This window comes from Cibotium barometz, chromosome 6 (assembly GCF_041138505.1).
Source record: "Cibotium barometz isolate CiBa-2024 chromosome 6, ASM4113850v1, whole genome shotgun sequence".
NCBI lineage: Eukaryota > Viridiplantae > Streptophyta > Polypodiopsida > Cyatheales > Cibotiaceae > Cibotium > Cibotium barometz.
The window spans coordinates 57,776,291-57,797,293 of NC_141051.1; the positions used below are offsets into that span (position 1 = coordinate 57,776,291).

Below are 21,003 nucleotides of genomic sequence, written 5' to 3' on the forward strand. Positions count from 1 at the left end.
AAGGAACATGTCTAAAAAAATAGCTAAACAATGGTAAAAAAATCATGAAAACATTGTTTAGAATTAATCCAAACATAAATATCTACTAATACGAGGTACAATCGTATTAATAATATGCGAATAACTTGTATCTATCTAACGTCAGCACGAGAAAATATACTTCAATATTAAATAACTCTCAAAAATATTAAATTCGCAAGAAAAAGAATTATCATGATTTTTTTTATTTTTTTCTAATTTTATAGGACCTCAAAATATGATAATTTTGAATTCCACCAAACCTATCTTATGACATTCTAAACTATATTTTAAAAAAATAAATTTACCAGAATACCATTGATATTTTAAAAAATACCAATTTTTAAGATTTTTAAAAATAATTTCTAAAATATTTTTAATTTTTCTTGAGAATCCCATCGTTTACGAAATTTCTAATTCCGCCCAACAATTCTCAAATCCAATAAAAATATATAATTTTGGGTCAAATAATATATTTTTAAAGAAATTTGAATGGTCACGGGTGCCCGAATGGACACACCACATGCCAAACACCAACCCCATATTTTCCAGAAATTTAAAATAACCTTTGTCTAATTTTTAAGAATTTTTTAAAATTTTTAATTTACTCCAAACGCATTTAGAATACGAATGCTCAAAAAAAATTCGGAATCCCAACGGTTTTTCCGGAATACGGAAAGCTAACAGTTTTGGAAAAATAAAAAGACAAAAAAAATTAAAATGTAAAAGGTCAAAAGTTTCCGAAATCCGAAAGGTCAAAAGATTTTTTGAAATTCGGAAAGCCAAAAGGTTTCCCGGGAAAGCGGAAAGTCAAAAGACTCCAAGAAGATAATTTTTAAAAAATTCCAAAGAATTTTTTTTCTCCCAAATCTCATAATTTCTCTAATTTTTTTAGGTTTTTTCAAGTTTTTTTATGATTTCAAAAGCTTTTTTAAAATTTTTTTAAAAAATAAATTTTTTAAATAAAGCATTTTTTAAGCTTTAAAGCTTAACCTTTATATATATATGAATTTAGGGGAGGGGGCGATTTTCGCCCGCAAGCTGCAGCATAGCCTCCCTCCCCGCGTGCGAGTTTACCAAAGAGAGAGAGAGAAGGTTCCTCTTTTCTCTCCACCCTCCTCTTTCCTTCTCTCCAATTCCACTCTCTCACCACCCCATCTTCTCTGTTAATCACAAATGCCAAAAATTACCTCCCAAAAAATCAACAACAACTAACTAGAGATTGCTCTGATACCACTATTAAATCCTAATATCTCTCTAGATAATTGTTATGCATAAACATGCATAAATCAGGCATAAACTCATCTACTTGACCACCCCCGAGCCCAAGGGATGCACACATGAATTATAATGAAATACATCATACCTTTACCTTGATGTCCCATACCATCAAGAGGTATAACTCCAATCCAATAGCATGTAGTCATAGTGTGAAATGGTAGGTGAGTAGTTATGATCCTCTACACAAGAGAACATAACATAACCTAGCCTTAAGATAACATCAAGAGACCATAGCCTAAGCCTTCAAGCCCCCCTTGAGTGTGCTGCATGCCCCTATTATATAGGAGGACCCTCAAGTGACTCTTGACTCTCCATTTTCCATGTATGATCCTTGGATGCCTGACCCTAACCTTAACCCTTAAGGTTAGTCCTAACCCATGCTCCACTAGAGCTTGTTCCCATGCTCCCATGCTCACAAGCCTAATGTGGATTAGCCTCCTAGTATATGCACACATAACGTGCATATAATATAGCACACATAATGTGCATATAACACATTTCCTCTCAGCTCAAAGACTCTTTTTGAGTTCTACTTTCTCTTGATGTTATAGACCTTGTACTAGGCCTGTGTTAGGTATGACCTCAAATGGTTAAATTTGAAAATTTCCTAAAATTGGCAAACTATGCTCTTTTTCCTCATTTATGCCTAGCTAAAAATAGCAGATGGACTTTGGAAAAGAAGACCTAAAGTGCTAAGATTAAAGATTAGTAGTTGGACATATCATATATCCAATCTTGTCTCATTTCAACAAGATTAGACCCATCTGTGGACCACTCCAAAAACAAAGATAAGCAAGGGTATAAGGCTAAAAATTAAGCATTTCCGAACTAAATTGCATGAGTTGTCTATGCTTAGCCCTAACTTCCAAATGGAGAGTCTGAATTACTTGAAACTTTGTAGATGCGAGGACCGGCACCTTCGTTAGTTAACCATAACACAACTGTCATGGGTGGTAATATTAGACTTGCTGAAATGCCTCCACCTATATTGCTACCTCAACCAGCTCCACCAAGAGTGACTCCTATTCACCAAGTGGAAGCTAAAGATGAAATTACCTTAGAGACTTTAGTGCTCAAAATTTCTTGTGAAATACCTAGGGAAAACACTGAGACTCCCGAGTATTTTATAACCCCTCCGGGCTTTACTATGGTTGCATCTGATGAATATACATCTCTGACAAATATAGCATCATCAACACAAGGAAGAGACATAAATTCCTTGACAAGACGAGCCCCAATCTCTTGTTATGCAAGAGTGACTCCTATTCACCAAGTGGAAGCTAAAGATGAAATTACCTTAGAGACTTTAGTGCTCAAAATTTCTTGTGAAATACCTAGGGAAAACACTGAGACTCCCGAGTATTTTATAACCCCTCCGGGCTTTACTATGGTTGCATCTGATGAATATACATCTCTGACAAATATAGCATCATCAACACAAGGAAGAGACAAATTCCTTGACAAGACGAGCCCCAATCTCTTGTTATGCATGTGGCGGACTCACATAAAAGTAGAGTAAAGTCTACAAGGATAGCCCAGTGGCAACAAATCATGTTCCATTGGATAGATGATGCAATGATTGTGGTATAAAGCATCCACTCAAAGATTTCCCTTACCGTACTACCCAATCTTCTAGTAGTGGTCCTCCTAAACCAACAGTAGCTTTAAATTTGCTTGGAGTTCTTTGCGAAAGGAAGGAAAACCCAATCTTGACTCCGGTCAATGTAGTACTGTGACAAGAGCTCAAGTCAAGCAAGCCCTAGAGAAGGAAGCAACTAAAATTGATACAGCTTCCAATGAAAATGCAAAAAAAAAAGAGAGAAGGAAACACAACAAGAAGAAGAGTATCCTCGTTGTTGGTAACGAGACAAGGATAAAGTCAAAATCCAAGATGGATCTAAATCATCTTCTTCGAAATTGTCTCCTTCTATCCCTGCCTTAAACTATATCAAAAAATCCATCAATGGTAGTCTGGAACAAAATTTGCAAAAGCTGCCCAAAAAGTTGGTGCAATATCCCAACCCAATGGAAGAAACACAACAAGAAGAAGGGTATCCTGGTTGGTAATGACAAGGATAAAGTCAAAATCCAAGATGGATCTAAATCATCTTCTTCGAAATTGGGTTGGTGCAATATCCCAACCCAATGGAAGAAAAGAAACGCCTTGAGAGGCAGCTCCAAATTCGGTTAAACAAACTCAATTGGAGTTAGAGAGTGTGTATAGGCCAGTGAAGACACCCTAATCTTGTCCTCCCGCACCACTCTCGGTACTACTAGAGATGGATGATGAAGTCTTGATGGTGCATGACTCTCCGAGTCTAGATCAATCAAGACTAAGAAAGAAGAGAGAATGCTTAATGAACATCTAACGAAGAATAACAAAGTGCAAGGGAATCTTTCATGTAAACCCATAAAAATAACTCTTGAAGAGGAACAAGAATCCCTTCCTTCAGATTTCCTTGAACAATAACCTGATCAAGATCTCAAGGATCTTTAGCAACCTACAATTCCTAGATCTCCTCAAAGATCTAAGGTACCTTCAATCATTGATGCAAACTCCGTTTCAAGATCTTGGAAATATGGATTTGACCTTGATTCCCATGTGGGATCTTTGGGAACTCTTTCTCGGTATCTTGAAAAACAAGGATCAGGAAACAGAAATTAAGTCTAATAATGGCCTCTTTACTACTTTGCAAGGTCTATATGTTTTCCTAAAGGCAACTTTGTCCAAAGATAAAATCATCATCCTAGGAATGTAGAATTGTTGCAGACAATCTTGTCTATTACGGTTACTATTCCTTTGGGCCAACTCTTACAAGGTAAGTCTGCCATGTGGAAATGTACAAAAATGGCTGAGTGGCCGCCTTAGGGCTAAGATAGACAAGACCGATGACAAGGATAATGATAATTGAGATTTGGATCGAGAAGGAAATCTTCCTAAAGTTCCTATTAATAAATTAGGAGAGTACCAATATTATGCAAGCGAAGACATGAATGCTACACTTTTGATCTCTTATAAGCCTCATACAAAATTCCAGTCATACTTGATGGCGAGGCTGGGGTGAGCATAGCCATTAAAACGTGCTGGGAAAGTGGAGAAAGCTAAAACTTGAGCCCTCTAGTGTGTCAATTAAAATGGCTAATGGTTCTCTTGAATGGCCATCTTGGCAAGGTCAGTTGAATGTGCATGGAAACTTGTGGCATAACTTTTGAGTATACTTTTGTTATCATGGATTTTCCAAGGCCAACTAACTATGATGTTATCTTAAGAAGGCCATTTATGAGACAGTTGTTGATGATTCACAACTAGGGAACTAATAACATTTATCTTTGAAAGCAAGAGAATTTGATTAAAGTCAATTTGGCTAATCACAGTGCTCATCCAGTCACTAGATCTCCAATAGATCTGGATTTTGATACTACTTCTGGATTTTGATACTACTTCTCATTCAAGAAAATCGATTGTAACTAGTGTGTATCTTATGTGCAAAGAAAAGATTAATTGCCTCAAGAGAAGATTTTTTTTTTTGAAAAATCACATGTTATAAATGGAGACCTAGACATTAATCTTAACCAAATTATAATAGAGATCGATAAACATAACCATGAGATAGCGTCTATTCCAGATTCAACTTACCGTGAAATTTGGATGCAATCATTGACAACCATGGATGTAGTACCCCAGAAAATTGAAACCAAATTCTAGAAGGATGAAAACATGAAAGCTAATTTATTTATGTAATGAATGATGTATCAATAAAGGAAATATCTAGTGATGAAGCTTCAAGTGAAAGTGATTGTGAAGATATCCTTTATAAGAAAATTGGAAAATAAAAAAAGAAACTGGGTAAAACTAGGAACAAACCTTTGAGGATTAAGCTAAGCCCCCATCTAGATCTTGAAAGTGAGAATCATTTCTTACAATATGTGGGTGTTGTGAAATCCTATGACAAGTTAGTTCAAATTCTTAGAGAAGATTTAAATCGTATCACTCCTATTCAAACCCTCGAGCCAGTCCAAGGAACTGAAACATCTTCAAAAGAGATTTCCTCTGAAAAGATGACTCAAAGTGCCAAAAAGAAGAAGAATAAGCTTCTGAAAGAAGCTGAAAAAGAAGCAAAAAAGAAAGCTTGAGAAGAGGAAAATCTTGAAGAAGATGTGTCCAAAATCCCTGAGTATTTCAAAAACTATAATATAGGTGAACGCATCGTTTACGAGGAAAAGGCCACAAGAACCAAGGAAGAAAGTACATGACCCTCTTATGAAGGACCTCTTGAGGTCAAGCAAGTTAATCTTGCACCAAACTTGGTGAAAAGCCTAAGCTGGTTTACATTACTAACTACTGACCTAACAGAAGAGGAGGAGAAGGATCTTATTGATCTTTTAAATGAATTCAAAGATGTGTTTTCTTGGAAATACACTGATATATGAAAGGTGTGTCACCTAAAATTTTGCAAGTAAACAATTATTATTATGGATGATGCCCGATCAGTAAGGCAACGGTCTTGTCCTATGAATCCTAATTATGCAAAATTAGTCGGAGAAGAACTTGATAAGCTCATCAAAGCTGAGTTCATTTAGGAAATTAAGCACATAGAATGGGTTTCACCAATTGTGCTTATGCCAAAGAAGAATGAGAAACGCAGAGTGTGTGTTGACTTGAAGAAAGTCAATGCACCAGAGTTAAGGATCATTTTGCTTTGCCATTTACTGAATATATATTAGAGAGGATGGCTGGAAAGGAGACTTACAGCTTTCTAAATAGTTTCTCTGGCTACAATCAAATTGATCTTGGAGATCAACACAAGACAACTTTCATTAAAAAATGGGGCACTTTTACAAGGTTATGCCTTTTGGTTTAACCAACGCTCCTGCCACTTTCCAAAGGCTAATGTGTACAGCTTTTCTGGACTATCTAAGAGAATTTCTTGAAAGCTTTATGGATAATCTGGCTGTAGTGTCACTTTCAAAGGAACATTTAAGCTATTTAAGGAAGGTGTTTCTCAAATGTAGACTTTATAGAATTTCTTTGAACCTTGAGAAATACCAATTCATGGTAAAGCATGGACTAATCTTGGGACATATTGTCTCTAAAAATGGTATTTTCATAGATGACGGTAAAATCAGAGTGATCCTAGAATTACCTCTACCAACAAATCCCAAGGGAGTGCAAAGGTTCATGGGTCATGCCGGCTATTATAGAATTGTCTCTACCAACAAATCCCAAGGGAGTGCAAAGGTTCATGGGTCATGTTTGCTATTACATAAGATTTATCTTCATGTATGCGAAAATTGTAAGACCTTTGAACAAACTTTTGATTATATTTATATGAACAAAGGAATGTCAAGAATCATATGATAAACTCAAAAAGGCATTGACATTGGCTCCCATACTAAGAGCACCAAAATTGGATGTATCTTCCATGTTCACATCAATGCCTCTGCATTTTCTATTGGTGCTCAACCCGAAGAACATAATATGATTTTCCTATCAGTTTTGCTATAGTAGACGGCTCAATGATGCTGAGCAAAATTACACAAATATTAAGAGGGAAGGACTAGCCATAGTCTATATAGTAAAAAAGTTACGACACTATTTGTTAGCAAACAAGTTTGTGTTCTTGTTGACCACCAATCTCTTCTTTACTTGGTAAATAAACCTTGTGCTATAAGACACATTATAATATGGTTACCCATCTTGATGGAGTTTGACTTTATTGTTACAGTATGTAAGGGATCCACACATGTGCATGCTGATCATTTATCTAGAATCACAAATGGAGAACCTCCTATAGGGGTAGATGATGATCTCCTTGATGCTCCTTTGTTCCAAGTGGATATAATTCATGAGTGGAGCATTGATATAGTAAATTTCTTAACCAACAGTTTACCTATAAACAAGGCAATGGCCAAAGACAGATTCAAGAAATTGATACGATTAGCAGTCCCTTTCCAATTCATCTTTAGACAACTTTATCGACTAGGAAAAGATGATATTTTCAACAATGTGTAGCACAGATCAAATATGTTTCTATTTTAGAAGAGACTCATTGCAGCTTAGCTTTAGCTAGGGGGCATTTTAAAGCTGAAGTCACAGTTAACAAAGTCATTCAAGCTGGGTTATGGTGGCCTACATTATTTGGAGATGCTACAGAATTTGTTAAAAGTGTGATGAATACCAACGATTTGATATCGCCCATAACAAAGATAGGATGCCATTAACTGTTATTATGTCTCTTGGGTTATTCCAAAAATGGGGCATGGACTCACCCCCCTTTGGATAAATTAATCCAAAATACTGAGTTCCCTGTAAATAGTGAAAAAACCCGCTTAACAACCTGCCAATGCTTTGTATCTAGGCTATTCATAAATCTGCTCAACTGTGAGACCGCATACTGTATATCTGGCCTAGCCTGCTGATACAAACTAGAATCAAAAGAGTCTCTTGTATCTTGAAGACTAAGTTGAGTACCTGTCTCCATAGATGTATGCACAGGTTTACAATCTTCAGGATTAAACCTCTTCAATAGCTTTTGTATATATTTAGACTGCAGCATAACAATGCCATCATTGCGTTGCATAAACTGAATCCCCAAACAGTAATGCAAGGACCCCAAATCTGACATCTCAAATGATGATTGCAAATTCGCCTTAAAGGCTGAAATCCGATCTATATCGGGTCCCGTGAGGAGCATGTCATCAACATATAGAATGATGACCAAAAATGTATCCTTACTCCTCTTCACATAGAGGGTACTCTTTGTTGGACTGTTGCAAAAATCATTTGCAACCAAGTATGCATGAATCTTCTCATACTATGCTCTAGGAGCCTGCTTATGGCCATAAAGAGCCTTTTTCAACCTGCATACTTCAAACTCTTCTCTTTTTACAGCAAAACCAGGAGGTTGCGATACATACACCTCCTCATGTAAATCACCATTCAAGAATGTAGTCTTAATGTCTAACTGATGTACATTCCACCCATGATGTGCTGCCAAAGCAATGAGACACCCAATGGTAGTCATACGAGATGTGGGTACAAAGGTCTCATCATAATCAATGCCCTTTTGCTGGCCATACCCCTTTGCAACAAGTCTGGCCTTGTAGCGGGACGATCAATGCTACCATATGCTTTGCCTTTTAACTTATAAACCCACTTAGTACCAATGGCCTTCTTGCCATGGGTAGATCTATCAATTACCCAAGTGTCATTCTTGAGTATAGAGTTATACTCATCCTGCATAGCATGCATCCAATGATCATCATCCTATGCTTCCTCAAAGGAAACAGGTTCCTCCTCTCATTACATAAAGTAGAAATGAAAACATGATCCACATGAGAATAATTTGCATGATGAGAACCTGCACTATTTCTGCTAGGTAAAAGAGCTGCCAACTTACTATCTCTCAATGTCTGCACAAGCCCTCAATGTCTACACAAGCCATTTTTGCATACGCCTAGATTCTTCTATGGCTGCTCTCTCCTCATCTACTACAGCTTCAATAATTGCATCATCAAAAGGCTAATTTACAGGCTCATTTTGCACCTGCAAAGGCTGAATTTTAGCACTTGGTTGAACATTCAATTGCTCTACATATGGTTGCCCTCCATTAAACAAAGATAGGAGCGAATCAAACATGTTATATGAGCATACATTCTGCTGTTTTTTTGCATAAAAGCATGGACTAAACTGAGTTTTTGACAAAAACAACATCTCTACTTATCAAAATCCGCTTTGAGTCCAAGTGGTAAAGTCTATATCCCTGGCTTTCTGAACTGTATCCCATAAATATGCATTTAACTGCCCTATCATCAAGCTTACAACATTGTTGCTCAGGCACAAGAGCATAAGCAAGACAACCAAAAACACGTAAATTAGCCATAGAAGGCTTTCTGCCATGCCAAGGAGTTTTAGACTGCAAGGCCTTGGTAGGGCATTTGTTCAAAACATAGTTTACGCACATAGTTACCTCTAACAAAAAACCATGAGATAAATCGTGGGCTTTCACCATACATCGTGCCATCTCTATGAGAGACCTGTTCTTCCTCTCAGCCACACCATTTTGCTGAGGTGTGTATGGCACTATACATTGATGCCTTATACCTTTTTCAGTCATATATGCATGAAATTCCTTGGACATATATTCCCCCCCTCGATTTAAACAAAGGGTGCCAACTTTCCATTCACATGCATTTTTAGCCATGGATACAAAGTGTCTAAAGCACATAAAAATCTCTAACTTCTGCTTCATACACCCAGAAATATCTAGAGTAATCATCAATAAAAGTAACGAAGTAGAGATATTCCCCAATAGATATCTTGAGTAATCATTGTTGAAATTTGAGCAAAATGATGAGCTATGGTGGATCAAACACTAGAATCAACATAATTAACAAAGTGATTAAGACGTAATTAGTGAATAATTAGCACATAGATTAATGTAGGCATGGATACTCAAAAACCAGCAAATTCTCATTAGGGCTATGCCTCAATTTATAGAGTTTACATCAAGCATCAAATCCCTTTGATTTCTCCATGATTCACTCCCTGAATATCTCCACCTCTTGCCTGATTCTCTCCACCTCTTCTCTTTTCCCTGAATATCTCCCAGAATATCTCCACACTCCTAAATTCCCTCATGCTACCCATTATTCTCTCCCAGTAGATTCTTCTAACCTTTTCACAGGTTCTTTCACAATTACATCTCCTCTTTTACAGCCTCTATCCAAGAGCTTGTTCCCACACACACCCTATTCACTTGTATATTTCAACACCTCCCCTCAAGTGAATAATCCTAACACACCTGGACCCTGTATCAAGTTTCCCTCTTACTTGATAGCCCGCGACCAGTGCCTCAAGTTCCTAAACTCCATAGTCCTTGACACTCTCTCTCTCTATGTGTCCAAGGCTACTATAAGTGCCTGCGACCTTGACTAAAGTGCTCACACATACATCTACCACTTAGCCTACATCATCGGTGGCTCAGAGGTGGTTTTACTTTATTGGGGCAGGTTACATTGGGTTGTGGACTCTCTCTCTCTCTCTCTCTCTCAGAGATTTTCACATGGCTCCTCACTCTTTGGAGCCTCACATCTTCTCTTTTCTTCAGTCTTCTTCTCGTGGCAGCATCTCTCCACGCGTCCGTCTCTTCTTCCAGTCTTCTCGGGGCAGCTTCTCTTCTTGTGGCAGCTTCTCTTCTCGTGTCCATGTCTTCCTTCAGGTCTTCTTCTCGGTGTGGATCCTCTTCTTGGGAAGAGATATTCTTCTTCTTTCATGGCTGGGGCCATGAGCTCATCCGTCAGGTCATTTTGCTCCATGTGAGCAACATGTTTCAATGTTTTGCTGACAGTTCCTTTGGGCTTTTTATGTTTATTTTGTATCATTATGCAATGCAAACCCAAATTTATGCGGGAGGTCTTACCTCTTGCCTTAATCTGGACAAGGGCAGTGTCTGTTCCCATTTTTACACTGATAAAATGTGCCCAATACATAATGCGTATAGCATTCATTCTCATGCACATTCCCAAATGCAATTCTGGCTGTGAATAATCTTGAATTTGAGTGTAATTTGCAGGCATTAACCAAGGGTTAAATGCAAAATGATGATTTTCACAAATTTATCAGCACAATTTTACCAGAAATTACACTGAATCAAGGGTAACCAATTTGTACGGGATGGTTGGAGTATCAAACCAACTCCGATTTGAAATCTGAAGTTATAGGGATCTGTATCAGATACCTAATGGTTAATTTGAACCCTCAATTGCACCAAAGTACAATGATTAGCACTGATTAATCACTGATTAGTAAATTAATGCTCTGGTTTGTGTGCAGAAAACAGAGTATGCGGGGAGCTCAGATCTGGTGCCTTCCACTTCAAATGAGCTCAAATGCTTTCAAAGGCATCAATAGCAATGAGTCTAGTAGAGGATTAAGCCAAGAAACACAAGATTTGACCAAATAATGAAAGCTTAATCTCTGTTTTACCAAAGTCACCTGCAGATTTGATAAAGAGCTTGGATCTCACTGTAGACTTGATGAAATTGATTTCTGTCTTCACCAGCTTGTAGAGCATGTTTGATTACCCTTTGTGCTAAGAGGAATTAGCTCAATTTGATTTGATGGAGTGTAGATCTGCATTTTACTAAAAAAAAAAACAGCGCTGAAGAAAACGGCGATTTCTCCTAAACGCCTTCGCGTTTTGCTGCACCGTTTGATGTGCTTGTAGCTAGATGTATTGCCTAGCTTGTGTTAAGAGGGCATAGCCTAATATTGACTGTGCATCGAGAATAGAGTCCTCCACTGGCTGGGGGTGAAGGGGAAGAGTGAAAGCTTACTAAAAAATTGATTTTTTGCTAATTATTTTACTAATCCTAATTAATTCACTAATGGGCTCATAAATCTGATTGATTCTAGGCATGGCTCTGATACCATGTTGAAATTTGAGCAAAATGATGAGCTATGGTGGATCAAACACTAGAATCAACATAATTAACAAAGTGATTAGCAAGTGATTAGTGAATAATTAGCACATAGATTAATGTAGGCATGGATACTCAAAAACCAACAAATTCTCATTAGGGCTATGCCTCAATTTATAGAGTTTACATCAAGCATCAAATCCCTTTGATTTCTCCATGATTCACTCCCTGAATATCTCCACCTCTTGCCTGATTCTCTCCACCTCTTCTCTTTTCCCTGAATATCTCCCAGAATATCTCCACACTCCTAAATTCCCTCATGCTACCCATTATTCTCTCCCAGTAGATTCTTCTAACCTTTTCACAGGTTCTTTCACAATTACATCTCCTCTTTTACAGCCTCTATCCAAGAGCTTGTTCCCACACACACCCTATTCACTTGTATATTTCAATACCTCCCCTCAAGTGAATAATCCTAACACACCTGGACCCTGTATCAAGTTTCCCTCTTACTTGATAGCCCGCGACCAGTGCCTCAAGTTCCTAAACTCCATAGTCCTTGACACTCTCTCTCTCTATGTGTCCAAGGCTACTATAAGTGCCTGCGACCTTGACTAAAGTGCTCACACATACATCTACCACTTAGCCTACATCATCGGTGGCTCAGAGGTGGTTTTACTTTATTGGGGCAGGTTACATTGGGTTGTGGGCTCTCTCTCTCTCTCTCTCTCAGAGATTTTCACATGGCTCCTCACTCTTTGGAGCCTCACATCTTCTCTTTTCTTCAGTCTTCTTCTCGTGGCAGCATCTCTCCACGCGTCCGTCTCTTCTTCCAGTCTTCTCGGGGCAGCTTCTCTTCTTGTGGCAGCTTCTCTTCTCGTGTCCATGTCTTCCTTCAGGTCTTCTTCTCGGTGTGGATCCTCTTCTTGGGAAGAGATATTCTTCTTCTTTCATGGCTGGGGCCATGAGCTCGTCCGTCAGGTCATTTTGCTCCATGTGAGCAACATGTTTCAATGTTTTGCTGACAGTTGCTTTGGGCTTTTTATGTTTATTTTGTATCATTATGCAATGCAAACCCAAATTTATGCGGGAGGTCTTACCTCTTGCCTTAATCTGGACAAGGGCAGTGTCTGTTCCCATTTTTACACTGATAAAATGTGCCCAATACATAATGCGTATAGCATTCATTCTCATGCACATTCCCAAATGCAATTCTGGCTGTGAATAATCTTGAATTTGAGTGTAATTTGCAGGCATTAACCAAGGGTTAAATGCAAAATGATGATTTTCACAAATTTATCAGCACAATTTTACCAGAAATTACACTGAATCAAGGGTAACCAATTTGTACGGGATGGTTGGAGTATCAAACCAACTCCGATTTGAAATCTGAAGTTATAGGGATCTGTATCAGATACCTAATGGTTAATTTGAACCCTCAATTGCACCAAAGTACAGTGATTAGCACTGATTAATCACTGATTAGTAAATTAATGCTCTGGTTTGTGTGCAAAAAACAGAGTATGCGGGGAACTCAGATCTGGTGCCTTCCACTTCAAATGAGCTCAAATGCTTTCAAAGGCATCAATAGCAATGAGTCTAGTAGAGGATTAAGCCAAGAAACACAAGATTTGACCAAATAATGAAAGCTTAATCTCTGTTTTACCAAAGTCACCTGCAGATTTGATGAAGAGCTTGGATCTCACTGTAGACTTGATGAAATTGATTTCTGTCTTCACCAGCTTGTAGAGCATGTTTGATTACCCTTTGTGCTAAGAGGAATTAGCTCAATTTGATTTGATGGAGTGTAGATCTGCATTTTACTAAAAAAAAACAGCGCTGAAGAAAACGGCGATTTCTCCTAAACGCCTTCGCGTTTTGCTGCGCCGTTTGATGTGCTTGTAGCTAGATGTATTGCCTAGCTTGTGTTAAGAGGACATAGCCTAATATTGACTGTGCATGGAGAATAGAGTCCTCCACTGGCTGGGGGTGAAGGGGAAGAGTGAAAGCTTACTAAAAAATTGATTTTTTGCTAATTATTTTACTAATCCTAATTAATTCACTAATGGGCTCATAAATCTGATTGATTCTAGGCATGGCTCTGATACCATGTTGAAATTTGAGCAAAATGATGAGCTATGGTGGATCAAACACTAGAATCAATATAATTAACAAAGTGATTAGCAAGTGATTAGTGAATAATTAGCACATAGATTAATGTAGGCATGGATACTCAAAAACCAACAAATTCTCATTAGGGCTATGCCTCAATTTATAGAGTTTACATCAAGCATCAAATCCCTTTGATTTCTCCATGATTCACTCCCTGAATATCTCCACCTCTTGCCTGATTCTCTCCACCTCTTCTCTTTTCCCTGAATATCTCCCAGAATATCTCCACACTCCTAAATTCCCTCATGCTACCCATTATTCTCTCCCAGTAGATTCTTCTAACCTTTTCACAGGTTCTTTCACAATTACATCTCCTCTTTTACAGCCTCTATCCAAGAGCTTGTTCCCACACACACCCTATTCACTTGTATATTTCAACACCTCCCCTCAAGTGAATAATCCTAACACACCTGGACCCTGTATCAAGTTTCCCTCTTACTTGATAGCCCGCGACCAGTGCCTCAAGTTCCTAAACTCCATAGTCCTTGACACTCTCTCTCTCTATGTGTCCAAGGCTACTATAAGTGCCTGCGACCTTGACTAAAGTGCTCACACATACATCTACCACTTAGCCTACATCATCGGTGGCTCAGAGGTGGTTTTACTTTATTGGGGCAGGTTACATTGGGTTGTGGGCTCTCTCTCTCTCTCTCTCAGAGATTTTCACATGGCTCCTCACTCTTTGGAGCCTCACATCTTCTCTTTTCTTCAGTCTTCTTCTCGTGGCAGCATCTCTCCACGCGTCCGTCTCTTCTTCCAGTCTTCTCGGGGCAGCTTCTCTTCTTGTGGCAGCTTCTCTTCTCGTGTCCATGTCTTCCTTCAGGTCTTCTTCTCGGTGTGGATCCTCTTCTTGGGAAGAGATATTCTTCTTCTTTCATGGCTGGGGCCATGAGCTCGTCCGTCAGGTCATTTTGCTCCATGTGAGCAACATGTTTCAATGTTTTGCTGACAGTTCCTTTGGGCTTTTTATGTTTATTTTGTATCATTATGCAATGCAAACCCAAATTTATGCGGGAGGTCTTACCTCTTGCCTTAATCTGGACAAGGACAGTGTCTGTTCCCATTTTTACACTGATAAAATGTGCCCAATACATAATGCGTATAGCATTCATTCTCATGCACATTCCCAAATGCAATTCTGGCTGTGAATAATCTTGAATTTGAGTGTAATTTACAGGCATTAACCAAGGGTTAAATGCAAAATGATGATTTTCACAAATTTATCAGCACAATTTTACCAGAAATTACACTGAATCAAGGGTAACCAATTTGTACGGGATGGTTGGAGTATCAAACCAACTCCGATTTGAAATCTGAAGTTATAGGGATCTGTATCAGATACCTAATGGTTAATTTGAACCCTCAATTGCACCAAAGTACAGTGATTAGCACTGATTAATCACTGATTAGTAAATTAATGCTCTGGTTTGTGTGCAAAAAACAGAGTATGCGGGGAACTCAGATCTGGTGCCTTCCACTTCAAATGAGCTCAAATGCTTTCAAAGGCATCAATAGCAATGAGTCTAGTAGAGGATTAAGCCAAGAAACACAAGATTTGACCAAATAATGAAAGCTTAATCTCTGTTTTACCAAAGTCACCTGCAGATTTGATGAAGAGCTTGGATCTCACTGTAGACTTGATGAAATTGATTTCTGTCTTCACCAGCTTGTAGAGCATGTTTGATTACCCTTTGTGCTAAGAGGAATTAGCTCAATTTGATTTGATGGAGTGTAGATCTGCATTTTACTAAAAAAAAACAGCGCTGAAGAAAACGGCGATTTCTCCTAAACGCCTTCGCGTTTTGCTGCGCCGTTTGATGTGCTTGTAGCTAGATGTATTGCCTAGCTTGTGTTAAGAGGACATAGCCTAATATTGACTGTGCATGGAGAATAGAGTCCTCCACTGGCTGGGGGTGAAGGGGAAGAGTGAAAGCTTACTAAAAAATTGATTTTTTGTTAATTATTTTACTAATCCTAATTAATTCACTAATGGGCTCATAAATCTGATTGATTCTAGGCATGGCTCTGATACCATGTTGAAATTTGAGCAAAATGATGAGCTATGGTGGATCAAACACTAGAATCAACATAATTAACAAAGTGATTAGCAAGTGATTAGTGAATAATTAGCACATAGATTAATGTAGGCATGGATACTCAAAAACCAACAAATTCTCATTAGGGCTATGCCTCAATTTATAGAGTTTACATCAAGCATCAAATCCCTTTGATTTCTCCATGATTCACTCCCTGAATATCTCCACCTCTTGCCTGATTCTCTCCACCTCTTCTCTTTTCCCTGAATATCTCCCAGAATATCTCCACACTCTTAAATTCCCTCATGCTACCCATTATTCTCTCCCAGTAGATTCTTCTAACCTTTTCACAGGTTCTTTCACAATTACATCTCCTCTTTTACAGCCTCTATCCAAGAGCTTGTTCCCACACACACCCTATTCACTTGTATATTTCAACAATCATCAATAGAAGTGACGAAGTAGAGATATCCCCCAATAGATAATGTCCTCATAGGACCACATACATCACTATGTATAAGTTGTAATTTCTTAACAACTCTCACAGATCCATCCTTTAGAAATGATACCCGATGCATTTTACCAAGAATACACCCCTCATATACATGTCTAGCAGAGGGTCTCAAGAGTTGGCAACTCTCAGACACCATATCATGACTTTGGCGTAACAAACTGCCATAATTCAAATGGCCAAATTATGTATGTCATAATTCTGCATCAATCATAGTACGAGTCGTAGAGACTGAGCAAGCATCACTCATAGTACGAGTCGTAGAGACTGAGCAAGCATCATGCTGCAACTTCTCAAATACATCCATCTTGTATAGGCCATGAAACAAGGTACCTGAGGCAATGATAGAATAACCATCATTTCTATCATGAACTGTACATCTGTCATCCACAAATTTTACCATCAAGCCTGATAAGGCTAAGGCGGACAGTAAGTTCTTCTTCATACCTGGCACATATAAAACTTTAGAAAGGGTAAATGCGTCCCCATTTGCAGCAGTGAGCACAACTCTATCAACTCCTTTGACAAGATATGAGGAACCATTTGCACATGTGACGATTCTTGCACTTGGGACAAATTCCAGAGATGAGAAACCTTTTTTTTTTGAAGTAATGTGCTTACTAGCACCATTGTCAAAGTACCAAACATCTGTTGAGTGAACACACTTTAAGTGAGTGTGAACACTATTGCCTCATATATATATTAAATTTCAATCATAATTGAGCACTCTCGCCATGTTACTCTATTACTGGTGTTGAAGAGCCTCTTGTGATTAGCTAATTATTAAGCTTGCGATTTCTAATTAGTGAGCATGAGAGGTGAGGGAGAGTGATTACCTCAAGGCTACCCTTGCTGCTGACAAGGAGGAGAGAAGAAGGAGCCAAGCCTCCCCTCAACGGAAGTAGTTACTTATGATTCCGACTGGTGGCAAGTTCCCAAACAACAAATAAGGTAAGCCCTGAGCACAAGGATGAGCCTTAACAGTGAGCTTGAGAGCTTTCTTCTCCACCTCCATAGCTTCTTGTTGTGAGAGAGACTTGTCCTTGGTCAAGATATCAAACATTGTTCAGTGACAAGTAATGGGAGTTGCAATTCGAGCTAGTTACTACACATAGTGGTTGGAAGGCCTCCCTTGGGAAATTGAATAACGGTACAATCTTAAACCCCATGACACATTAATCAATAAACCTAAACTGTAAGTTCAATCTACAGGAGTGTGTGTGTATAATGCATTTATGTTTGATTGCTTAAGCATTTGAAAAATAGGGTTAACAATTAGAGAAAAACGAATGGTAAAGCTAAGGGATTGCTCCCTCGACACCAGTGCCAAAAATGTTAAGCCAAGGGATTGGTCCTTGGCACTGGTGCCAAAAATGTTAAGGCTAACATATAGCTTCGAGAGAACTACTCACCTCAATATGTCGTAAGGATCTTTCCAATGACTAAGCTCGTTGAGGTCTCCAAGCTCAACACACCGCCATGGGTAGCTTACCGTTTGCCTTCTCCTGTGAGTGTTGTCACACACCATCCTGTTGTACTATGGGCAATACTCCCTCCTCACCTCAAATTACTCACAGACTCACTAGCATGAATTAGAGAGAAGATTACAGAGAGACTTAGCAAGAGAGAAATCTCAATTACACAATGGGAGAGTGTACTTGTATTATAAGAGAAATTGCCTTATATACATAGTACACACACTTAAACTGTGGTAGTCAGACAGGAGCACAAAGCTTCTATTTCAAATATTTATTGTGTATTACTTCATCTCATAATACATTGATGCATTACAACACTAGGAAGCACATCCTAGCTCACTACCATACACTTTTAGAGTGAGAAACGCGATTACTTATCCATCGAACTTTTATGGGTGCTCGTCCAAGTCTAAGATTTGGACACCATTGCTTCATGGCTTGTTTATACATAAGCTTGGTGTGTCCATCCTTGACATTTGATGTAGATTGCTATGCTTTGGCATACAACTGGGCGTGGCAATCTTTTTAACCATAAAATAGATTAATAGTAAGGAATCATAAGATAGTGGCAGAACCACTTACCTTGGATCATGGAATTCCTAATAGGAGAGGAAAAAGAGGTCAAGAAGAGTGTCAAACCATCTTACTTAAACCCTTTATCTACTCTCGATCCTCTAAGATAACCCTCTCAATGGTAATGGTTAAGATAGAAAGCTTGAACCACTCTCTCCACTCCACTCTACCTCAATCACTCCCTCACTCAAGCTATCAAGAATGCACACTCAACACACCACATGCACTCACACAAGCAAGCATCAAGTGGGTAAGAGCTCAAGAGAAGAAGAAATCTTTGCACAAGAGAAATGATTAATTCTCCCCGTTCACATTATTAAAGATTGTTTATATACAAGACGGGCTTTCCCTGGTTGCCCAACTTAAGTGGGTGCCCATAAACTATCTCTACTCATACGTACAAGCCTTATAGCGGCTGGACACTTGTTACATCAATGGGACAGTCCATGGCCATATATAATGTGAAATTCTATTAGGCTAGAGACGGGGATCTCCAATGTACGAAAAGAGTGAACAACACCCCTAGGTTGTCCATCCCATCATAGGAGAGGATTTACAATGTACAAAAGTGAACAACGCCACTAGGTTGTCCTTCCCATCATAGGTGGAGATTTACAATGTACAAAATGTGTGAACAACACCCCTAGGTCCTTCCCATCATCTTCATTGGCTTCTTGAGTAGTTGGCAATGGTGCCTCATTAGATATGGCCCCTCGTGGAATATTCAAGGGTGGGGGATGCGTGGGTGTAGTTAATGAGATAGTTAAGTTGGGAGAGAAGGTACACACTTTGGGGATGAATAGTGGATGAAGTAGGGGCTCCTCTGCAAAGGATGGTGTGGATAGATGACGAGAGGGTTATTGATGAGATGTAGAGGTGTGCCAATTGGAGCGGTGGGTGGGGAAATTTTGGAAGCACTCCTAGTGGCGTTTGGCTCCTAGGTAGCGGCTTGGTTCCCGAATCATCCGAAGAGTGAGCCTAATTGGCTTGCAAGGATCCTTCTTTAGTGAGGAATTTTCAAGGTGGTCCTCTTTATCTTCAGGCTTGTGGTTTTGGAAAAAGGTAAAGGCCTCTTGTGCCTCATCAACAAAGATGTCCTACAAGTAAGCCACATGCATGGTATGGGTGGTGGCATCACGGATGGTGAGGGCTTGCTCGAGGTAAGCATAGACAATGTGATATAGCCAAAGGATGTCCATTGGGTTATATTGGTTGTTGGGGGCATGTTACAAAGTTACCTTGGTAAGTAGACTTCACTGCTCGACGAACAAGGTCCTTCATGGCTATCGTTGCCAAGTAAGTTACAAAGTTACCGATAAGTAGACTTCACAAGGGTCTTCATGGCTATCATTGCCAAGTGAAGTGAGTCTACATACATGGGGAAGTTGAGGCCGGGTGGATGGGATTCAGTAGAGGATAAGGATGTGGCTTGGTTAGAGAAGAAAAGGGTAGCAAGGGTTGGTTGTCATGTTATGCTGACACAAGCTAAGATGATGTGGAGGTGGGGGTTGAGATAGGGTCCAATAAAAAGATATTGAAATGAAGCAAGTAAAGGGCCATGGTCTCTTTAGGCTTCATGTGCCTGGGCTGCCACAATCTTGGCTTTCTAGAGTGCTTAGTATTGACACCGGATGGCATCCATGTCCTACTTCTTGAGCTCGGCTTCGAGCTTGGCATTCTTCTTATGTGTGGCTTGAAGCAATTTTTGGGAGTGGTTAAACTTCCAACGCTCTTCTTGGATATATTCATCCCGACACTTAAGTTCTTGTTATTGCCAGAGGATGTGGCATTGGAAGTCTCAACCAGATGGCCGATAAGCTTGGCCCACTGGTGAGTGTCGATTTTGGAAGTGCTTAGGAAAAAACAAAAAAAGGCATGGGTCTTAGTTTTGGTGAAATGAGATGGTCCATAAGAGACCATCCTTGAGTATTTCGCAGAGGTGGTGGTCCCAAGGACAAAAGGCCGACTGAAGAATATATGGTAGAGGTTGGGATGATGCAAGAGTGGGTGATGGATTTGAGGAGGGTGGTGGGAGCATGTTCATGGATCACTTGGGCATGCTCCAAGCACCTCTCCTACAGATGTGGATCATGTGTGAAGAAGTCGTGGCTTAAACATGCGGATCCGAGAGGAGCTTCCTCTTGAGTGGACTAGGGAATGGGGATTGTGGCTACTGGAGGTTGAGGTTGCAATTGGGATAGTGCCAACAAAGTGGTTGAAGGCTCCTTTGAGGGAGGTTGGGGTTTGGGTTTGTCAATGAGATGCTCTGCCACCATAAGTTGAAAACAGGTTGGGCGAGGCACATAGGTTGAAAGCTCCTTGCCAATGGCATCACAAAGGATCTTGTGAGCATAAGGACGCAATGTACCTTGTCCACTAGGTTCTTGCAAAGCTTTGGAGGTCAATGGTAAAGGCTTTGGCCCAATTAGCCAATTTAAACTTGGCTACAATGGCTAGGGACACCCGGTTTTGTCAACCCTGGGCCTTCCACATAAGGAAGGTGAGCATATGG

General features: G+C 39.4%; 1 long non-coding RNA gene across 1 annotated transcript; it reads right to left on the minus strand.

Annotated features, from left to right (window-relative positions):
- Positions 1-16,407: 16,407 nt before the first annotated feature.
- On the minus strand, positions 16,408-20,516 carry LOC147637895 (uncharacterized). Its single transcript, XR_015266001.1, has 3 exons — positions 17,277-20,516; positions 16,888-17,088; positions 16,408-16,773 (listed from the first exon to the last, which is right to left on the minus strand). It is a non-coding gene; the product is annotated as an uncharacterized LOC147637895 (long non-coding RNA).
- Between the last annotated feature and the right edge of the window lie 487 nt (positions 20,517-21,003).